Below are 19,697 nucleotides of genomic sequence, written 5' to 3'. Positions count from 1 at the left end.
TAATAATATTAAATATTAATAATATTATTATAATTATAAAAGTAAATTATAAATATATTTATAATATTTATAATTATTTATAATTTATCTCTATATTATATATTATATATTTTTATTTTATTTTTATTCTATTATATGTTATCTTTATTCTATTAGTCTATTCTATTTAGTATTATATATATATATATATATTAGTATAATATTAGTATGCTAAGTATAATATTATTATATTTTTTATTTTTAATATTTTTTAGTATATTTTTGTAGTGGAATAATTTTTAGCCCTACAATATTGAACATGTTTGTCAAGGTCATGTGATTTATCGTTGACCCTGAAGCTTAGGTTCTATTCGATTTGTTGAAATTGACTTTCAAAAAATATTTTATAAAAAATATTTATATTTTTTAAAAAGTAAAGATTTTTAGTTATAAATTTTTTGATGAGTTAATTAAGAATGTTTATGTTATTTGGTTGTTTTTTAAAAAAATTACTTTTTAAAAATAATATTAATATAACTATTAAAAAAATAAAAATGATTTATTATTAAAGTATATTGAAATTATTTATTATTAAAATTATTAATATTTAAGAATAATTATATTTTAATAATAATATTTAATATTGAAATATTATACTAATATAAAAATACTTAAAATAAAATTATTTATTATTCTTTATATTAATATTTTAAAATATTAAAATAATATTATTATTCTTAAAATATTATTTTTGTTAATATTAAAATAGTAATATTTATTATTAAAATATTTATGCTATTAAAATATTTATATTTTATATTAAAAGTATCTATTATTAAATCATAACAAAAAATATTTTTTATTATATTTATTATTAAAATAGTAATATAAATACCTTAATGTATAAAAATATAAAATTGTATATTTTAAACTAAAAAATGATAAGAATTATTAAAAATATTCATATTAAAAAATAATATTATTGTATTATTTAACATTAACTATTAAAATAATAAAATAATATTATATATATTATTTATTATTAAAATAATAATATAATACTATTTATTATTGAAATACTAAAAGTATTTATGTTTAATAATATACCAAAGAAATATTTTGACATTGAAATATCAAAAGATTTTTAATGTCAATATTTTAATTTTTTAAATAAAATAAAATAAAATATTTTTATTAATATAATATTTTAAATTGAATCAAATCAAATTTGAACTTAAAATATTCTAATCAAAATCTTGTTTGAGTAAAATTATAAAATATTTAAAATTAAAATATTAAAAAATTTATAATTTTAATAATTTAATATTTTAATTAAAATTAATTAAAAATATCATTTATTAATATAATAATATTTTGGGTTGGGTTAAATTAAGTTTGAGCTTAAAACAAATCATGTATAAAGTTTGACTTAAATAAAATTATACTTAAACACATTAGAAAAGTAGTTCTACTCATAAATAGCTTTTTTTTTTTAAATTGTCTTCCTCTTTTCAAAAGAGTAAGACAATTTTTAGAAAAATTACCTTACTTTGTTTTAACTAGTAAATTATTTTTCGTTAACCAATCAGTTGTTTGAACCAAAAAAACATAAAAATGCAAAAATCATTTTTTGAAAATCATTTTTTGCAAAACACATGGAAGATTTCAAGAAATATTTTGATTTGAATTGACAAATTAAATCTTTATTTAATTTACTCTACTTAACTTAGAAAAGTCTTTTACCTTATTTACTTAAGAAAAATATAGATAAAAATTTCAAATGTTTGATATTGTTGTGAAAAGTGTTGTGAGTATTTGAAATATTTAAAAAGATATTTATAAAATAATAAAATGTTAAAATATATGAATAGTATAATAAATTTCATTCCAAACACAATTTTCATTATAAAGCACATTTCAAGAAATTTTTTGATTTGAATTGACAAATTAAATGTTTAAATTGAAAAATTATAAAGTTTTAAACTGAAAATTTATTTTTTTGCTGTTTGTTAACATCTAATTTTATCCAAATAATTTCGTGACGATTTTCATAAATTATCATTGGAGGAGTTGGGTTTTAATTAATTCAGTCAATTTTATTGTTTGAATATGCCTTTTGAGTTATTTAAAGTCTGGCTATTCCAAGTTGCACTGTAAAATATGATCGGATGAATTTCACTTATGTATTTGATTTGAAAGTGCAAAATTATGAAAAATCCCTTTAACGCTAAAATTATCAAAGTATCCTTAAATTAAAAAAATTGAAAATTGGCATTCTCGAATGCCTTTCTTTCCCTAATTCCCTCTATCCCTTTGTCCCAAGACCAACATCATTCCTCAACACTATCATTTCCATCCACCCCCACGACAACATTCTCTCCTTTCTAAAACCACTCCCTCTTCATTTCCTACTAGAAGTGGCATCAGACCCATCGCCTAATACTCGGCCAAGAACATAGAGACCTCCAACATAGCACGCCTGAAAAAAACAACGTAGACATTTTTAAATGCATAGCCACCAAAAGTTTTCTTAGCCTACTGCCACCCTGAACATCGCCCAGAACAACCCATACGGATGTCATTTGGATCCTCTCGGGACTCACCTCACCGAGGACTTCATCTACCACTGCAACACACTTTTTGAACACACAGAAATCCTCCCTAATCGAGACCAGCTCACCATCGTCACCTTCACGACCACACCCGAAAACCACCTTTAAACACATCACATAGGCAACAGTTCATCATAGACACTCTACAACACAGGTCATTCACGCCACTAAAGCCCTTCCCAAAACAGTCACGAGCAAACAAAATCACCATAAGCTTCAGCCAGAACCGAAAGTCCTACCCTCTCTCTCCAACGACCATACCCAATACACGTCTTCACCATTTTCACTTCTCACCCCACTCTTAGGATCATGATAGTTTTGATGCTAGTTGTTAGGCAAAAAGTTATAATACAATCAAACATCCATGTCAATAGAAGTGCAATTAAACAATAAATCGATAACACAAGAGATCATAATTTAATGTGATTCAGCTCAACTAACTTTATTTTAATAGGTGAGAAAAAAAATCCATTAGGTATAGATGATTACAAACATACAGTTGAAATAAATCACTCAACAATCAATACCCATAGATCTTTTTATTCTCCTATAGTCTTATAAAGTATTTTTAATTTAAATAAATACATGTCCATATGCACCTTTTGTGCCATACGAACCTTTTATTCTCTTTTAATCCACTCAAATATACACACTCATAAAGATGTCAATTTCTTAGAGTCTTAAAGGATATTTACCCAATAAAACCTTACAATTGTTTTACATTTTTTTTATACCTAACTTAATAGAGATTTCACGTATTTATAAGTATATAAACTTGCTTATCAATAATCTTTTTCTTTTTAAAATTCTTTTCCTGCAAATCTTCTTTTCTATTAAATAATATTTAGTCAATTTCAAATAAATCTCTTATGGGATTTAAGTTAATATTCACAACAATCTTCATCTTGACTCAAATTCTATTAATAAATAATTTTCATACTAGACATGTTTGGCTACACCTACAATAGAAGTCTTGTAATAAGCTTTCTGTGTGTTTTCATGCTTCACATAAATTGATATATCAAAACACAAACTTGAACTCTTTCATTGAATTGAGCTTTTTTGGACTTATCTTTTCTCACTTTTTGAATCTATGTTTTGATACTATTTGTTAGGAACATGATAGTTCTGATTCTAGTTGTTAGGATCATGATAGCTTTGATACTAGTTGATAAGCAAAAAACCTCAATCCAATTAAGCATTCATGCCAACAGAAGTGAAATCAAACAATTAATCAATCATATAAGAAAAATAATTTAACATATTCAACTTAATCGGTTTACGTCTATAGTTGAAAAAAAATTCTATTAGTTGTAAAAAATTATAAATATATAATCTCAATCAATCACTTAACAAATAAATCTTTAAAGACTCTTTCATTCTCTTTTAGTCTTATTGAGTATTCTCAATCCAAATAAGCATATACCCATGCGCACATATACATTATACGGAGCCCTCTCATTCTTTTTAGTCCACTCAAACACACATATATAAAGATGTCAATATCCTATAGTCTTATAAGGTATCTATTTAATAAAATCCTATAATTTTATTATATCATTTTTTTATACCTCATTTTATAAAGGCTTTACCTATTTATAAGTGTACAAACTTGCTTATCAAAACTCTTTTTTTTTCTTAGAATTCTTTTTTTGCTAGTCTTCTTATCTATTAAACAATATTTGATCAATTTTAAATAAATCTCTTATGATATTTGAGTCAATATTCTTAGCATTACCTCCACCAACCATTGACAATTATTAATAAAAAACTTAGCCTAAAATTATGTACAACCTTCATCAAACCTCTACACCAAAAGACTTGAACCTTTAGACTACCCATTTTTGGAAATTGCCTATCATAACACCTAAACCATCATCACCAGCAAAATTTGTGCCAGCCTAAATCCATAAACCTGAAACCATCGAGCAACACGAAGCACAAAGAAAAAATAAAAAGAACCCAAAAAAAAAAAAAAGATGGGAGGGTTTCGATTGGAATGTTTTACAGGGATTTAGGTCTTGATTTTTGGATCGCCAAGCAATTAGCTATTTCTGACAAAATCGAGCTATTTACCTATGTCTCTAAGCCGTTGGTGACTCTTGACCTAACCGTTGACTAAATCAAGTTGCCCTTGACCGATGTTGATAGAGGAAATTTTAGTATCCAAATTATTTTTTATTTATTTATTTTAAGTTATTTTTTAGGCATTTATTTTTATGTAAATTTTAATTGATGCATTAAAAGTATTTTAATATGCTTGAACAATAAAATATATATTTTAGAAAATGTTAAGAAAAAAGTTAAAATATTAATTTTCTTAAGATAAATTTAAAACAATTAGGAAAAAATTAAAATATCAAAATTTTCTAAATTTTTAACGAAAAGTAATAAAATTAAGTTTTAAATCTTTGAATGATGGAATTATTAGAAAGTTGCAATAATGATTTTTACATAGATTTCTACGTGAAGTATTTTTCTTTAAATGTTGCTAAAATATTAAAGTATTCAAAACGAATTTCAATATAAAAGATTTTTTTAAAATATTAAAGAAAATTTAATTTTATTATAAAGGCTTTTAAAAAAAAAATTCGATAATGGTGTTTTTCAAGAATGAGATTAGATATCTTGAATATTCTTGAGATTAAAAAATATTCTTAAATTTTTATCAAAATATTGAAATTATTTAGATTAATTTTTAATATTAAATTATTTAAAAATATTTTTAATGCTACAGATAATGCATAACTTTTTCCACATGCTACAGATAATGCATAACTTTTTTCACATGTAACTGTACTCTCGAATTCAACTTCAGTTTGGAAACCAAATAAGATTGGTGACTAATTATACCTAAAAAAAAAGTTAGTGATGACTCTTATTTGTATCTAATGATTGAATTCTCAGACTTAAAATTATTATGATATTATTTAACATTGAAGTTGAGCCTAAAATAACTTTTTAACACAAAAGCTATTTTAACAGCAAAGTTAGTTTTTTCCTTAAACAATAAGTTTTTTTTTGAAACAATAACTTGATCTAACCTTATTTTTCATTATCGGACCAACAATCGTCTAACTCTTAAAGCTCCTTAGATCTTTTAATCATAAAATTTTTAATCTTATTAGTTTCTTGAAGGATGTAACTTTAAATATTTCGGTCTTCAAACCTTTAGTATGGAGGCTGAGTAAAAACAGCTTTTGAACATAAAAGCTACTTGAACAACAATGCAAAAACATGCCTTAATCTTTTCTCAAACCGTACTTAATCTAACCTAATTTTTCATTAGGTAACTTGACCAACCATTTTCTAATTCTAAAGTCTTAAGACTAAAAAATGCTACATGTTTTGTAGTCCTTATGTAATACCCGTAAAAAAAAAAAAGGGATTATTTTAAGTATTTTTATAAGTGGGGGGACTTTTTAATAAAAATGAGAAATGCAAAGGACTTATTTATGGAGACCCGTACCCAACCTGCGAGGTATTGCCCGCTTTGGTTCGAAGGTCTCACGATTTTGTCTCACAAAAGATGCTCACAAGTTGAGATTAAGTCTCTACATATATATCATTCCTTATCCACACATCCTCCTGATGTGAGATTGGGGGCGTTACAATCTCCCTACCTTTAATGCTTGACGTCTCTTTTAAGTCGAGTCCATCCACAGGACCAAGATCACACCAAACCATCATGTAGCACTTAGTGACTCCCACGGCTCCACTGTATAGCACTTAGTGACTCCCACTACTGCGGACTGGTGACTGCTCTGATAGCATTTATGGAGACCCGCACCCAACCTATGAAGTATTATCCATTTTGGCCCGAAGGTCTCACGATTTTGTCTTACAAAAGGTGCATCGCAAGTTTAGGATTAAGTCTCTACATATATATCATTCCTTATCCACACATCATTCTGATGTAGGATTGGGGCGTTACAATCCCCCACCTTTAATGCTTGACGTCCCTGTTGAGCCGAGTCCATCCATAGGACAAGATCACACCAGACCATCGTGTAGCACTTAGTGACTCTTACGACTCCACTGAGTAGCATTTAGTGACTCCTATGACTGCGGACTGATGATTGCTCTGATACCATTTATGGAGACTTGTACTCAACCTGCGCGGTATTATCCGCTTTGACTTGAAGGTCTCACGATTTTATCCCATAAAAGGTACCTCACAAGTTGAGATTAAGTCTCTTCATATATATCATTTCTTATCCATACATCATTTTGATGTGAGATTGGAGGTGTTACACCTTAAGGCTTTTCAACCATAGACTTTTTAATCCTAAAATCTTTAATCTTAAAAGTTTCCTGAAGGATGTAACCTTACATATTCCCATTTTCAAGCTTTTTAATTTACAACTTTTCTTCTAAAAAGTGTGCAACATTTTTTTGATTCTAAAACCCTTATCTCTACTAGCTTTGCAATCTTCCATCCTAAATCATCATCCTCGCAAACTTTCCTTTTTGAATTAAGGCTTGTAATCTTACATCTTCAATCGTCAAACTTTAAACCTTACATGCTTTAAGCTTGTAATCTTACATTTTCCATCCTAGACTTTCAATTTTACAAGTTTTCCATCTTAAAAGCCTGTAACCTTACATCATTCCATCCTCTAACTGTTAACCATACAAGCTTTACTTCTTAAAAACTTGTAACTCTACACTTGTCATCTAAAACTTTTGACATTAAAAGCTCTTCATATTGAACCTTTCATTCGAAAAGTTTTAACTTTACAAAGTTTTCATTGTGAAAACTTGTAACTTTATACCTTTAATCAGAAAACTTTCCATCCTAAAAGCTTGTTACTTTATACCTTTTTTCTTGAAATCTTTTAATTTTACAAATTTTCCATCCTGAAAGCTTGCTACTTTACACTTTCCATCTTAAAGGCTTTTAACTTTACAAATTTTCCATCTTGAAAAATTGTAATGTTATATATCTTAAAGGCTTTTAACTTTAAAAACCTTCATCATGAAAGCTTGTAACTTTACATTTTTCATCCTACATGCTTTTGATCCTAAAAACTTGTAACCTTACAAAATACTTTTATTTCTCTTTAAGGTGAAATTTAACCAATAATTGGACTTGGTTAAGACTTTTATTTATTAACAAGTATTTAAGATTTTTATTGTTTGTTTCAAATTTGAGTCAAAAGGATATCTCAACATCTAGATTTAAAAAATTAATCAAATTAATTTTTTAATTAATTTCATATTTTAACCATATCATTAAGTTTAATTGACTAATTTGGCTACATTGAAAATATACCTCAATAATTGTATATAACATTAATGTAATGTACATATAAAATATTATTATTATTATTATTATTATTATTATTAAATTTAAAATTAAAAAATTATAGTAATATTTAGTAGTTAAACATGATTGAGGAATATGTTCCGCATTACAATTATACATATTCTTGACAAAAAGAGAAATTCTGAAAGCCAAAAGGAAATAAGGTGAGCAAAAATTGAGTGTCACAATAACATTAATTTAATTTACATAAAAAATTATTATTATTATTATCATCATCATCATCATCATCATCATCATCATCATCACTATATTGATTTTAAGATTAAAAAATTATAGTAATATTTAGCAGTTAAACATGATAAAGGAATATGTTACGCAGTACAATTATACATATTCTTGACAAAAAGAGAAATTCTGAAAGCTAAAAGGAAATAAGGTGAGCAAAAATCAACCATCACATGGTATATAAGTATTTCTAATCACTTCCAGTTGTTGGCAACAATGTCAGCTAAATCTACAACCTTTTGAGAGTAACCCCACTCGTTGTCAAACCAAGCAATAACCTTAACCATGTCATCTCCCATGGCCATGGTAAGTGATGCCTTAATGCTGGAGGACACATCAGAGCACTTGATTTTAGCCGAAACAAGGGGTTCATCACATACAAAAAGGATACCCTTAAGCTCTTTCTCGACACTCTCTTTGAAAGCAGCGTTCACATTTTCAGCAAAGGTCTTCTTTGAGACCTAGATGACTAGGTCAATGATCGAGACATTTGGTGTTGGTACACGTAAAGCAATGCCATTAAGTTTACCTTTGAGAGTAAAAAGCACAAAGGCCACAGCCTTTGCTGTACCAGTTGAAGTCGGGACAATGTTGAGAGCAGTAGCTTGAGCAAGTCTAAGGTCACAATGGCTAGCATCAAGTAGCCATTGGTCATCAGTGTATGAGTAAGTTGTAGTCATGCTACCCTTGATGATACCTGCTATATATTACGTAAGTATTGTATTGTTGCATGTTAATATGATCGCTGTAAATACTTGCCTTTTAACAATTAAATTGTTCTACGAAGACTTGGGATTTTGGATTAGAGACCAAGTGTATAACTAGTAAGAAACATTATTAATTCTTGAATAGGCAACACTGTCTATTGATAGTTTAAAATATAGTGCATTTCACATTAGATAAAAAAATTTAACTATTGATGAATAAAATTAATTTTTGTATTAATTTATTCATATTTTAAATAATTCACTACATGAAAATAGAGATTTAATGGCTGTTTTTAGTGACGTTTTAAAATAAACAACACAAAGTTTCATGTTTTTATAAGGCTAATGACTTTTTTTATAAAACGTCACTAAATTCTTATATAGCGGCATTTGGATTTAAAAGTGTCACTAAAAATATATTTTTGTGGCGTTTATTGATCTAAACACCGCTATATACTTTGGCTTTTATAAATTTCATGATGTTTATGTAAATGCCGCTAAAAACAAATCTATAAACTAAAAAAAACTCAAGAGGCGTTTGGTTCAGGAAAATCCAAACATTGATATTTGATTTCAACATTTGGTTCAAGGTAATTTGATTCTGAGGAAAGCTGACAAATTTTCAATAGTACTAAAAGTTTCGAAATAAAAAACTTACCTCTTCTTGTGGTATTCTAAGATTCAAGAGGGAAAGTAGCGTTTTTTCTAAATTTGACTTGACTAATAGCCATTACCATTTTGAAAATATTTTTGGAATTAATGCAAGTTAGTTATAGGTTTCTGCTAGTAAAAAATTTGGTTTGTATATGGCGTTTGGTATAAAAATGTCTTCAATAATCCCTTATAAAAAATTGAATGAGGTTATTGAAGACATTTCTAGCTAAAAATACCTTGAATAATCCCTTTCAATTTTTATTGAAGGTGATTCTAGACAAAAATGCCTTGAATAATCCAAAAAAAAAAATTTAAGGGGATTAGTGAAAGGTTTTTTGGCCAAAAATACATTGAATAATTTCTTTCAATTTTTAATTGAAGAGGATTATTTAAGGTATTTTTGGCTAGAAATGCCTTGAATAACCCTATTCAATTATTTGTAAGGGATTATTCAAGGCATTTTTCGGTAAAAAATACCTTGAATAATTCTTAAAAAAAATAAGAGGAGATTATTGAAGACATTTTTGACAAAAAATATATTAAATAATCTAAAAAAAAATAAAGTGATTATTTAAGGCGTTTTTGGTCAATTCAACGTATTTTTGGCCAGACACGCTTTGAATAACCTCATTCAATTTTTTGTAAGAAATTATTTAAGGCATTTTTTTTTTGCAAAAAACGCTTTGAATAATCCCTCTAAAAAATGAGAAGGGATTATTTAAGGCATTTTTAGTAAAAAATGCCATGAATAATAAAAAAAATGGTAGAAAATTATTTAAGGCATTTTTGACCAAAACGCTTTGAATAACCCAATTCATTTTTTGTAAGGTATTATTCAAGGCATTTTCTACCACAAAAACACTTTGACTAATCCCAAAAAAATGGAAGGGGATTATTCAAGGCGTTTTTGGCCAGAATACCTTGAATAATCTAAAAAAAAATGGAGGGGATTATTAAAGGCCTGTTTAGCCAAAAATGCCTTGAATAATCACACTTTCCTACTGCTAAATGTTTTTTTTTAAATTTCAAACCCGCGAAACCACCTTTCTGCTTTTCATTCCCTTACCTATTTCTTTCATTTTTGCTCATTTTGGGTTGCTTTCTTCTCATTTTTTGCCTAAGTTTTATGGTTTAGGGTTTTGGGTTCGAGGTTTTGGGTTTTGCGTTTTAGGGTTTGGGTTTAAGGTTTTAGTTTAGGGTCCAGGGTCTAGGGTTTTAGGGGTTAGGGATGGGGTTTAAGGTTTGGGTTTTTAGGTTTAAAGTTTAGGGATAAGGGATTAGGGTTTAGGGTATAGGGTATAGGGTTTAAGGTTTAGGGGTTAGGGTTTAGGGGTTTAGGGTTGGGGTTAGGGGTTTTGGATTTTGAAAATCTTTTACTTATTAATTGTTGAAATATTAATAAATTAATATTAGTATAATCTAAATAAGCTTATATGAATGAAAACAATTATTTTATGACAAAAAAAGTCATAACGATTTGAAATAAACAATTATTGAAATAGTCATAATGATTAGAACTTATTTGGTAACCAGAGTTATTTTTAAATATTCTACTTATTAATTGTCTAAATATTAATAAATTTTTATTATTTTAATTGAAATAAGCTTGTATGAATAGAAAAAATTATTTTATGACAAAACAAAAGGTTATAGCAATTTGATATAGGTAATTATTGAAATAGTCATAACTGTTTGAACTTTGTTTGATAAACATATTTAGTTTTTAAATCTCTTACTTATTAATTTTTGAAATATTAATAAATTAGAATTATGTTATTCCTAGTAAGCTTGTATGAACAAAAATAATTGTTTTGTGATAAAATAAAAGGTCATAATAATTTAAAATAGATAATTATTCAAATACTATTTGCATTGGTCAGGCTAACTGATTTAATTTTTAAATTTGTTACACATTAATTTCTAGAATATTAATAAATTAGCATTATTTTATTTTGAATAAGACTATATCAATAGAAACCATTGTTTTATGACAAGACAAATTATCATAGCGATTTGAAACAAATAATTGTTCAAATTGTTATAACTAATTGAACTAGTTTGATAAACAGATTTATTTTTCAAATCTTTTATTGATTTTCAAAATATTAATAAATTAATATTATTTTATTTCGAGAAAACTTATATGAACAAAACATTTGTTTTACGACAAAATAAAATATCATAACGATTTAAAATAAATAATTATTCATATATTCATAACTATTTAAATTGGATGGATAAATAGATTTAGTTTTTAAATATCTTATTAATTTTTGAAATATTAATAAATTAATATTATTTTATTTTGAATAATTTTGTATGAACAAAAATAATTATTTTATGACAAAACAAAATGTTATAACGATTTGAAATAGATAATAGTTCAAATGGACATAACTATTTGAACTTGTTTAGTAAATGTTCAAATAATTAATTTTATAATATTAATAAATCAGTATTATTTTATTCTAAATAAACTTGTATAAATAGAAACAATTGTTTTATGACAAAACAAAAGATCATAATGATTTGAAATAAATAATTGTTCAAATAGTTATAACTATTTGAACTTGCTCGTCAACCATATTTATTTTTTAAAATCTTTTACTTATTAATTTTTGGAATAAATAAATTAGTATTATTTTATTTCGAATAAGATTGTATGAATAGAAACAATTGGTTTATAACAAAACAAATTGTCATAATGATTTGAAATAGATAATTATTCAAAGAGTCATAACTATTTGAACATGTTCAAAAAACATACTTATTTTTCAAATTTTTACTTTTTAATTTCTAGAATACTAATAAATTTATATTATTTTATTCAAAATAAGCTTGCATGATCAGAACAAATTATTTTATGATAAAACAAAAGGTCATAATGTTTTAAAATAGATAATTGTTTAGATATTCATAAGAAAAGTTTTTTTTTTGTCACAGATTCTTTTTTTTTTTTAATTCTCTTACTCATTTATTTTCAAAATATTAATAAATTAGAATTATTTTACTTCAAATAAGGTTATATGAACTCAAACAATTATTTTATTACAAAAGAAAAGGTCATAATGATTTGAAAGAGTTATAATTATTTGAACTGGTTCGATAAATAGAATTATTTTCTAAATCTCTTACTTTTAAAATTTTGAAATATTAATAAATTAATTTTGATCTTTCCTAAATAAACTTCTATGAGCTGAAATAATTATTTTATGACAAAACAAAAGCTCATAACAATTTGAAATAAATAATTATTCACATAGTCTTAACTATTTCAACTAGTTCAGCAAACAAATTTATTTTTTAAATATCTTAGTTATTAATTTTCAGAATTTTATGAAATTATTGTTATATTAATTCGATCAAGCTTGTATGAACTAAAACAATTGTTTTATAATAAAACAAAAAGTTAAAACAATTTGAAATAGATAATTGTTCAAAATAATCATAACAATTTGAATTGGTGCAGTGAACAAATTTATTTTTTAAATCTTTAATTAATTCTTGAAATATTAATAAATTAATATTATTTTATTTTGAATAAACTTGTATGCTAAAAAACAAATGTTTTATCACAAAGCATAAAGTAATAACAATTTGAAATAGATAGTTGTTCAAATGGCCATAATTATTCAAACTTATTTAGCAAATTAATTTATTTTTTAAATATCTTACTTATTAATTTTTGAAATATTAATAAAGTAGTATTATTTATTTTGGATAACTTTTATGAACTAAAATAATTATTTTATGACAAAACAAAAGATTATAAAGATTTTAAATATATAATTATTCAAATAGTCATAATTATTTGAACTTGTTCAGTAAATAAATTTATTTTTTCAAATCTCCTATTAATTTTTTGAATATTAATAAATTAATATTATTTTATTCCGAAAAAGCTTTTATAAACTAAAACAATTATTTTATGACCAAATAAAAGATCAAAATGATTTTAAATAAATAATTATTCTAATAGTCTTAACTATTTGAACTAGTTCGGTAAACACATTTAGTTTTTAAATCTCTTATTAGTTTTTGAAACATTATTAAATTAGTATTTTTTTTCTGAATAAGCTTGTATGATAAAAAGCAATTGTTTTATGAGAAAACAAAGATCATAAAATTTGAGATTTATAGTTTTTCAAATAGTTATAATTATTTGAATTGGTTTTGAAATTATCTTTAGTTTTTAAATCTCTTACTTATTAATTTTCAAAATATTAATAAAATAGTATTATTTTATTTCAGATAAGTTTTTATGATTTGAAACAATTGTTTTATTACAAAATAAAAGGTCATAACGATTTGAAATTGATAAATTATTCAAATAGTAAAAGCTATTTGAACTTGTTTAATAAATATGTTTATTTTTTTTAAATATCTTGCTAATTAATTTTTTGAATGTTAATATATTAGTATTATTTTATTTTGAATAAGGTTGTATGAATTGAAATAATTGTTTTATGACTAAACAAAATGCCAAAATGATTTGAAATAGATAATTGTCCTAATAGTCTTAGCTATTTAAACTGGTTCGGCAAACACATTTATTTTTTAAATCTCTTACTTATAAATTTTTGAAATATTAGTAAATTAATATTATTTTAATCTGAATAAGCTTGTATAAAAAAAAACAATTGTTTTATGACAAAATAAAGATTATAACAATTTGAGATAGTTAATTGTTCAAATAGTTATAACTGTTTGAATTGTTTCAGAAAATATATTTAATTTTTAAATCTCTTATTAATTTTTAAAATAATAAAAGATCAATATTATTTTATCCTAAATAATTTTGCATCCACAGAAATAATTTTTTTTAGACAAAACATGAGGGCATAATGATTTGAAATAAATAATTGTTCAAATGGACATGACTATTTGAACTTGTTCAGTGAATATATTTATTTTTTAAATCTCCTACCTATTAATTTTTGAAATATTAATACATTAGTATTATTTTATTCTGAATAAACTTGTATGAATAGAAACAATTTCCTTATAACAAAACAAAAGATCATAACTATTTGAAATAAATAATTGTTCAAATAGTAACAACTATCTGAATTTGCTCAGTAAACATATTCATTTTAAAAATTTTTTACTTACTAATTTTTGTAATATTAATAAATTTATATTATTTTATTTAGAATAAGCTTGTATGAACAGAAACAATTATTTTATAACAAAACAAAAGGTCGTAATGATTTCAAATAGATAATTGTTCAAATAGTCATAACTATTTGAACTTATTCGGTAAACAAATTTATTTTTTTATTTTCTTGCTTATTAATATTTTTAATGTTAATAAATTAGCATTATTATGTTTCAAATAAGCATGTATGAAACAAAACAACTATTTTTGACTAAACAAAAGGTTATAACGATTTGAAATAGATAATTGTTCTAATAGTCTTAACTATTTAAACTAGTTAGACAAACACATTTTTTTAAAATCTTTATTAATTTTTGAAATAGTAATAAATTAGTATTATTTTATTTTAAATAATTTTGTATGAATAGAAACAATTGTTTTACAGCAAAACAAAATGTCATAATGATTTGAAATAGATAATAGTTCAAATGGACATGACTATTTGAACTTGTTCGATAAACATATTTATATTCTAAATCTCCAACTTATTAATTTTTAGAATATTAATAATTTAGTATTATTTTATTCCAAATAAACTTGCATGAATAGAAACAATTATTTTATGACATAACAAAAGAGTATAATAATTTGAAATAAATAATTGTTCAAATAGTCATAACTATTTGAACTCGCTTGATAAACAAATTTATTTTTTAAATCTTTTACTTATTAATTTTTGGAATTTTAATAAATTAGTATTATTTTATTTTGAATATGTTTTTATGAGCAAGAACAATTGGTTTATGACAAAACAAAAGGTCATAACAATTTTAAATAGATAATTATTCAAATAGTCATGACTATTTGAACATGTTTAGGAAATAGATTTAATTTTTAAAATTTTACTTATTAATTTTTGAAAATTTAATAAATTTATATTATATTATTCGAAATAAGCTTGTATGAATAAAACCAGTTGTTTTATGATAAAGCAAATGGTCATAATGTTTTGAAATAGATAATTATTTAGATAGTCATAATTATTTAAACTTGTTCAGTAAATAGATTAATATTTTTAGTTCTCTTACTCGTTAACTTTTCGTATATTAATAAATTAGTATTATTTTTTTTTCAAATAAGCTTATATTAATTGAAACAATTGTTTTATTACAAAACAGAGGGTCATAATGATTTGAAATAGATAATTATTCACATAGTCATGACTATTTGAACTTGTTTGGTAAAAATATTTAGTTTTTAAATCTTTTACTTATTAATTGTCAAAATATTAATAAATTAATAGTATTTTAATTCGAATAAGCTTGTATGAACAAAAACAATTGTTTTATGACAAAACAAAATGTAATAATAATTTTGTTTGCTGAACCAATTCAAATAATTATGATTATTTAAACAATTATCTATTTCAAATCCTTATTACCTTTTGTTTTGTCATAAAACAAATATTTTTGTTCATATGAGTTTGTTTAGAATAAAATAATATTAATTTATTAATATTTTGAAAATCAATAAGAGATTTAAAATATAAATTTTTTTGCCAAGCTAGTTCAATTAGTTATAACTATTTGAACAATTATTTATTTCAAATCTTATGACCATTTGTTTTATCATAAAACAATTGTTTATATTTATACAGTCTTATTCGGAATAAATTAATATTCTAAAAATTAATAAGTAACAGATTTAGAAAATGTATGTTTTGGTTTGACCAATACAAACAGTTATGACTATTTGAATAGTTATCTATTTTAAATTATTATGACATTTTGTTTTGTCACAAAACAGTTATTTCTGTTCATACAAGCTTATTCAAAATAACATAATTCTAATTTAATAATATTACAAAAATTAATAATAAGAGTTTTAAAAAATGAATTTGTCGACTGGACAAGTTCAAATAATTATGGGTGTTTGAATAATTATCTATTTCAAATTGTTATAACCTTTTGTTTTGTTATTTCTGCTCATAAAAACTTACTTAGAATAAAATAATATTAATTTATTAAAATTCCAAAAATTAATAAGTAAAAGATTTAAAAAATAAATCTATTTACTGAGCAAGTTCAAATAGTTATAACTATTTGAACAATTATTTATTTCAAATCATTATGATCTTTTGTTTTGTCATAAAATAATTGTTTCTATTCATACAATTTTATTCAAAATAAAATAATACTAATTTATTAATATTCTAAAAATAATAAGTTAGAGATTTAAAAAATAAATTTATTTACCGAACAAGTTCAAATAGTCCTGTCCATTTACATTATTATCTATTTCAAATTGTTATAACCTTTTGTTTTGACATAAAATAATTGTTACTGTTCATTCAAAATTATTCCAATTAAAATAGTACTAATCTATTAATATTATGAAAATTAATAAGAGATTTAAAAATTAAATTTGTTTTCCAAAATAGTTATGACTATTTAAATAATTATTTACATCAAAATGTTATGATCTTTATTTTGTCATAAAATAATTGTTGCTTTTCATACAAGCTTATTTGGATTAAAATAATACTAATTTAATCGTATTCCAAAAATTAATAAGTAAGAGATTTAAAAAATAAATGTGTTTACTAAACTAGTTCAAATAGTTAAGACTATTAGAATAATTATTTATTTCAAATCAGTTTGACCTTTTGTTTAATCGTAAAACAACTATTTTAGTTCATACAAGATTATTTAGAATGAAATATTACTAATTTATTAATATTGGAAAAATTAATAAGTAAGAGATTTTAAAAAATAAATTTGTTTACTAAAAAAGTTCAAAAAGATTTGACTTTTTGAATAATCATTCTAACTATTTAAAGTCATTATGAGCTTTTGTTTTATCATAAAACAATTGTTTCAGTTCATAAAAACTTATCTGAAATAAAATATACTGCTTTATTAATATTTTGAAAATTAATAAGCAAGAGATTTAAAAGCTAAAACTGTTTCCGAACTAGTTCAAATAGTTATGACTATTAAAAACAAATATTAATCTCAAATCATTATGATCTTTGCTTTCTCATAAAATAATTGCTTTTGATCATCCTAGCTTATTCGAATAAAAATAATACTAATTTAATAATATTATAAAAATTAAAAAGAGATTTAAAAAATAAATGTGTTTGCTGAACCAGTTCAAATAGATAAAACTATTAGAATAATTACTACTTCAAATCATTGTGACCTTTTATGTAGTCATAAAATAATTGTTTCAGTTCATACAAGCTTATTTGGAATAAAATAATACTAATTTATTAACATTTTATTTATTTTAAATTATTATAACCTTTTATTCAGACAGTTAAGATTATATAAATAATTATTTATTTCAAATTATTATGACATTTTGTTTTGTCATAAAACAAGCATGTTCGGAATAGGATAAAACTAATTTATTAATATTTCAAAAATTAATAAGTAAGAGATTTAAAAAATAATTCTATTTACTGAACTAGTTCAAATAATTATAACTATTTGAATAATTATCTATTTCAAATCATTATTACCTTTTTTTGTCATAAAACAATTGTTTTTGTCAAGATAAGTTTACTCAAAATAAAATAACACTAATTTATTAATATTTAGAAAATTAATTAGTAAGAGAGTTAAAAGTAAATCTATTTACCAAACCATTTTAAATTGTTTTGATTATTTGAATAATTATCCATTTCAAATCGTTTAACCTTTTATTTTGTCATCAACCAATTGGTTTTGTTCATACTATTTTATTCAAAATAAAATAATACTAATTTAATAATATTCTGAAATCTAATAACCAAGAAAATTAAAAACTAAATCTAATTGCTGAATCGTTTCAAATAGTTAAGAACATATGAACAATTATCTATTTTAAATCGTTATAACCTTTTCTTTTATTGTAAAATAACTGTTTTGTTCGTATAAGCTTATTCTAATTAAAATGATACTAATTTAATAATATTTTGATAATTAATAAGTAAGAGATTTAAAAAATAAATTTGTTTACCGAATCAGTTCAAATGGTTAATACTATTATAACAATTATCTATTTGAAATCATTTTGACCTTTTGTTTAGTCATAAAAAAATTGTTCCAGTTCATACAAACTTATTTAGAATAAATTAATAATAATTTATTAGCATTTGAAAAATTAATAAGAAAGAGATTTTAAAAAATAAATCTGTTTACTGAACAAGTTCAAATAGTTATTACTATTTGAACAATTGTCTATTTAAAATCGTTATAACCTTTTGATTTGTCATAAAGCAATTGTTTAAGTTAAAACAAGCTTAGATGGAATAAAACAATACTAATTTATTAATAATTCTTAAAACAATAAGTAAGAAATTTAAAAAGTAAATCTTTTTATCAAATCAATTAAAATAATTATGGACATTTGAACAACTATTTATTTCAAATTGTTATGACCTTTTGTTTTGTCATAAAATAATTAATTTTGATCATACAAGCTTATTTGAAATAAAATAATACTAATTTACTAATACTTCAAAAATTAATAAATAAGAGATTTAAAAAATAAATATGTTTATCAAACCAATTGAAATAGTTATGACTATTTTAATAATTATCAATCTCAAATCGTTAAGATCTTTGTTTTGTCATAAAACAATTATTTTTGATCATAGAAGCTTATTCGGTTAAAAATAATAGTAATTTAATAATATTCCAAAAATTAATAAGAGATTTAAAAAAGAAATTTGTTTGCCAAACTTGTTCAAATAGTTAAAACTATTTGAATAATTATCTATTTCATATCATTTAACCTTTTGTTTAGTCATAAAATATTTGTTTCATATCTTGCATACTTATTCAAAATAAAGTAGCCTAAATTTATTAACATTCAAAAAATTAATAAGCCAAATATTTGAAAAAATAAATCTATTTACCAAACAAATTCAAATAGTTATGACTATTTGAGCAATTATTTATTTAAAATCATTATGACCTTTGTTTTGACATAAAATAATTGTTTTAGTTCATAAAAGCTTATCCAAAATAAAATAATTCTAATTTCTTAATATTTCAAAAATTAATTAGTAAGAGTTTAAAAAAATAAATTTTTTTATTAAACAA

The 19,697-nt window shown here is 23.1% G+C and overlaps 1 pseudogene; it reads right to left on the bottom strand.

Moving 5' to 3' along the window:
* Positions 1-8,339: 8,339 nt before the first annotated feature.
* LOC111315868 (glyceraldehyde-3-phosphate dehydrogenase A, chloroplastic pseudogene) lies at positions 8,340-8,825 on the bottom strand (annotated as a pseudogene).
* Between the last annotated feature and the right edge of the window lie 10,872 nt (positions 8,826-19,697).

This window comes from Durio zibethinus, chromosome 24 (assembly GCF_047325235.1).
Source record: "Durio zibethinus cultivar Kanyao isolate XHJ-2024 chromosome 24, ASM4732523v1, whole genome shotgun sequence".
Taxonomy (NCBI): domain Eukaryota; kingdom Viridiplantae; phylum Streptophyta; class Magnoliopsida; order Malvales; family Malvaceae; genus Durio; species Durio zibethinus.
This window is presented reverse-complemented; position numbering and strand designations above follow the sequence as displayed.